The following is a 6,000-nucleotide window of genomic DNA, read 5'->3' on the forward strand; positions in this document are numbered from 1 at the left end:
ACCGACACACAGACCAGAGGGAATCTTCCCATCACTCACACACAGACCAGAAGGAATCTTCCCATGACTCACACACAGACGAGAGGGAATATTCCCGACACACAGACCAGAGGGAAACTTCCCATCACTCACACACAGACCAGAGTGAATCTTCCCATCACTGACACACAGACCAGAGGAAATCTTCCCGTCACCGACACACAGACCAGAGGGAATCTTCCCACCACTCACACACAGACCAGAGGGAATCTTCCCATGACTCACACACAGACGAGAGGGAATATTCCCGACACACAGACCAGAGGGAAACTTCCCATCACTCACACACAGACCAGAGTGAATCTTCCCATCACTGACACACAGACCAGAGGAAATCTTCCCGTCACCGACACACAGACCAGAGGGAATCTTCCCATCACTCACACACAGACCAGAAGGAATCTTCCCATCACACACATACACAGACCAGAGGGAATCTTCCCATCACCGACATACAGACCAGACGGAATCTTCCCATCACTCCCACACAGACCGGAGCGAATCTTCCGATCACCGACACACAGCCCAGAGGGAATCTTCCCATCACTGACACACAGACCAGAGGGAATCTTCCCATCACTCACACACAGACCAGAGGGAATCTTCCCACCTTTCACACACAGACCATTGGGAATCTTCCCACCACTCACACACAGACCAGAGGGAATCTTCCCGTCACCGACACACAGACCAGAGGGAATCTTCCCATCACTCACACACAGACCACAGGGAATCTTCCCATCACACACATACACAGACCAGAGGGAATCTTCCCATCACCGACATACAGACCAGACGGAATCTTCCCATCACTCCCACACAGACCGGAGCGAATCTTCCGATCACCGACACACAGACCAGAGGGAATCTTCCCACCACTCACACACAGGCCAGTGGGAATCTTCCCATCACTCACACACAGACCAGAGGGAATCTTCCCACCACTCACACACAGACCAGAGGGAATCTTCCCGTCACCGACACACAGACCAGAGGGAATCTTCCCATCACTCACACACAGACGACAGGGAATCTTCCCATCACACACATACACAGACCAGAGGGAATCTTCCCGTCACCGACACACAGACCAGAGGGAATCTTCCCATCACTCACACACAGACGACAGGGAATCTTCCCATCACACACATACACAGACCAGACGGAATCTTCCCATCACTCACACACAGACCAGAGGGAATACTCCCATCACCGACACACAGACCAGAGGGAATCTTCCCATCACTGACACACAGACCAGAGGGAATCTTCCCACCACTCACACACAGACCAGAGTGATTCTTCCCATCACTCACACACAGACCAGAGGGAATCTTCCCATGACTCACACACAGACTAGAGGGAATATTCCCATCACCGACACACAGACCAGAGGGAAACTTCCCATCACTCACACACAGACCAGAGTGAATCTTCCCATCACTGACACACAGACCAGAGGAAATCTTCCCGTCACCGACACACAGACCAGAAGGAATCTTCCCATCACACACATACACAGACCAGAGGGAATCTTCCCATCACCGACATACAGACCAGACGGAATCTTCCCATCACTCCCACACAGACCGGAGCGAATCTTCCGATCACCGACACGCAGACCAGAGGGAATCTTCCCATCAACTACATACAGACCAGAGGGTATCTTCCCACCACTCACACACAGACCACAGGGAATCTTCGCATCACCGACACACAGACCACAGGGAATCTTCCCATCACCGACACACAGACCACAGGGAATCTTCCCATCACTGACACACAGACCAGAGGGAATCTTCCCATCAACGACACACAGACCAGAGGGAATCTTCCCATCACTGACATTCAGACCAGAGGGAATCTTCCCACCTTTCACGCACAGAAAATTGGGAATCATCCCATCACTCACACACAGACCAGAGGGAATCTTCCCACCACTCACACACAGACCAGAGGGAATCTTCCCATCACTCACACACAGACCAGAGGGAATCTTCCCATCACCGACATACAGACCAGACGGAATCTTCCCATCACTCCCACACAGACCGGAGCGAATCTTCCGATCACCGACACACAGACCAGAGGGAATCTTCCCACCACTCACACACAGGCCAGTGGGAATCTTCCCATCACTCACACACAGACCAGAGGGAATCTTCCCACCACTCACACACAGACCAGAGGGAATCTTCCCGTCACCGACATACAGACCAGACGGAATCTTCCCATCAACGACATACAGACCAGACGGAATCTTCCCATCACTCACACACAGACCAGAGGGAATACTCCCATCACCGACACACAGACCAGAGGGAATCTTCCCATCACTGACACACAGACCAGAGTCAATCTTCCCATCACTGACACACAGACCAGAGGGAATCTTCCCACCACTCACACACAGACCAGAGGGAATCTTCCCATGACTCACACACAGACGAGAGGGAATATTCCCGACACACAGACCAGAGGGAATCTTCCCATCACTGACACACAGACCAGAGGAAATCTTCCCGTCACCGACACACAGACCAGAGGGAATCTTCCCATCACTCACACACAGACCAGAAGGAATCTTCCCATCACACACATACACAGACCAGAGGGAATCTTCCCATCACCGACATACAGACCAGACGGAATCTTCCCATCACTCCCACACAGACCGGAGCGAATCTTCCGATCACCGATACACAGACCAGAGGGAATCTTCCCATCACTCCCACACAGATCGGAGCGAATCTTCCGATCACCGACACACAGCCCAGAGGGAATCTTCCCATCACTGACACACAGACCAGAGGGAATCTTCCCATCAACGACACACAGACCAGAGGGAATCTTCCCACCTTTCACACACAGACCATTGGGAATCTTCCCATCACTCACACACAGACCAGAGGGAATCTTCCCACCACTCACACACAGACCAGAGGGAATCTTCCCGTCACCGACACACAGACCAGAGGGAATCTTCCCATCACTCACACACAGACCACAGGGAATCTTCCCATCACACACATACACAGACCAGAGGGAATCTTCCCATCACCGACATACAGACCAGACGGAATCTTCCCATCACTCCCACACAGACCGGAGCGAATCTTCCGATCACCGACACACAGACCAGAGGGAATCTTCCCACCACTCACACACAGGCCAGTGGGAATCTTCCCATCACTCACACACAGACCAGAGGGAATCTTCCCACCACTCACACACAGACCAGAGGGAATCTTCCCGTCACCGACACACAGACCAGAGGGAATCTTCCCATCACTCACACACAGACGACAGGGAATCTTCCCATCACACACATACACAGACCAGAGGGAATCTTCCCATCACCGACATACAGACCAGACGGAATCTTCCCATCACTCACACACAGACCAGAGGGAATCTTCCCGTCACCGACACACAGACCAGAGGGAATCTTCCCATCACTCACACACAGACGACAGGGAATCTTCCCATCACACACATACACAGACCAGAGGGAATACTCCCATCACCGACACACAGACCAGAGGGAATCTTCCCATCACTGACACACAGACCAGAGGGAATCTTCCCACCACTCACACACAGACCAGAGTGATTCTTCCCATCACTCACACACAGACCAGAGTGATTCTTCCCATCACTCACACACAGACCAGAGGGAATCTTCCCATGACTCACACACAGACTAGAGGGAATATTCCCATCACCGACACACAGACCAGAGGGAAACTTCCCATCACTCACACACAGACCAGAGTGAATCTTCCCATCACTGACACACAGACCAGAGGAAATCTTCCCGTCACCGACACACAGACCAGAGGGAATCTTCCCATCACTCCCACACAGACCAGAGGGAATCTTCCCATCACTCACACACAGACGACAGGGAATCTTCCCATCACACACATACACAGACCAGAGGGAATACTCCCATCACCGACACACAGACCAGAGGGAATCTTCCCATCACTGACACACAGACCAGAGGGAATCTTCCCACCACTCACACACAGACCAGAGTGATTCTTCCCATCACTCACACACAGACCAGAGTGATTCTTCCCATCACTCACACACAGACCAGAGGGAATCTTCCCATGACTCACACACAGACTAGAGGGAATATTCCCATCACCGACACACAGACCAGAGGGAAACTTCCCATCACTCACACACAGACCAGAGTGAATCTTCCCATCACTGACACACAGACCAGAGGAAATCTTCCCGTCACCGACACACAGACCAGAGGGAATCTTCCCATCACTCACACACAGACCAGAAGGAATCTTCCCATCACACACATACACAGACCAGAGGGAATCTTCCCATCACCGACATACAGACCAGACGGAATCTTCCCATCACTCCCACACAGACCGGAGCGAATCTTCCGATCACCGACACACAGACCAGAGGGAATCTTCCCATCTCCGACACACAGACCAGAGGGAATGTTCCCATCACTAACATACAGACCAGAGGGAATGTTCCCATCACTGACACACAGACCAGAGGGAATCTTCCCATCACCGACACACAGACCAGAGGGAATCTTCCCATCAACGACACACAGACCAGAGGGAATGTTCCCATCACTGACACACAGACCAGAGGGAATCTTCCCATCAACGACACACAGACCAGAGGGAATGTTCCCATCACTGACACACAGACCAGAGGGAATCTTCCCATCTCGGACACACAGACCAGAGGGAATCTTCGCATCATTGACACCGAGGGCTGGATTTTCCTGCAGGCTTTGGGAATCGGACGCCTGGACCAAATGGGCATTTGTGGGGCCCCTGTCCGGCTGTGTCATTTTCCCGGAGACAGCCTCCTAATTGGCCGCCTTTGTGCTCGCCCTTCGAATCAGGACGGCCGACAGGCTCCTGGTGCTGGTGACCCATTCATCCGGTTCCCCTCCAGGGCAGGTGGGCGCTGCTGAAGCAGGCCAGAGACCATGGATGCGGCTCAACATGGAGGCACCCTCAGAGGTGCTTCAACCACATAAATAAGTGCATACTTCAAGGGAGAGAGAGCGAAAGAGAGAGCGAGCATGAGAAAGGGAGAACTGAAAGGGAGCGTGAGAAAGGAGATAGAAAGAGAAAGGGAGAGAGAAAAGTGAATTAGGAAGGGAGAGACAAGGGGAATGAGACAGAGAGAGAGACAGAGAATGAGGGAAATTACTGAGAGTTGTGAGATCTATAATGTAGTGATAATGGGGGCTTTACTTATCCTAATATAGACTGAGATAGTAATAGTGGAAAACTCAGAGAGTGGGGCAAAAATCCTGAAGCACATTCTGGAGGAGAATTTTCTTGATCAGTATGTTTCCAGCCCAACGAGGAAGAAGCAATGTTGAATCTGGTTCTGGGGAATGAGGTGGGTAAATTGGATCAAGTGTCAGTAGGGGAACATTTAAAAGGCAATGATCATAGTATCATCAGGTTTAGGTTAACTATGGAAAAGGACAAGGAGCGATCCAGAGTACAAATAATTAATTGGAGGAGGGCCAATTTCACTGGGGCGGGAACAGATCTGTCCCAGGTAAACGGGAATCAAAAATTGGCAGGGACAACAAAGAGGAGATGGTTTAGGTACAGTTGAGGCATATTCCCAAGAGGGGAAAGGAAGGGCAACCAATGCCAGGGCTCTCTGGATGACAGAAGAGATAGAGAGTAAGATGGAACAGAAAAGTGGTGCACATCACAGCTGTCAGATTGATAATAAAAGTGAGAACCAGGCTCAATACAGACAGTTCAGAGGAGAAGTAAAAACAGAAACAAGAGTAGCAAAGAGCGAGTTTGAGAAGAGACAGGCAGCTAACATAAAAGGGGATCCAAAAGTCTTCGATAGGCATATAAATAGTAAAAAAGGTATTAAGAGGCCAAATAGGGACCAAAATGGAGAACTATGCATGGAGGCAGGGCGCATGGC

Source organism: Heterodontus francisci, chromosome 29, assembly GCF_036365525.1.
Source record: "Heterodontus francisci isolate sHetFra1 chromosome 29, sHetFra1.hap1, whole genome shotgun sequence".
Lineage (NCBI taxonomy): Eukaryota > Metazoa > Chordata > Chondrichthyes > Heterodontiformes > Heterodontidae > Heterodontus > Heterodontus francisci.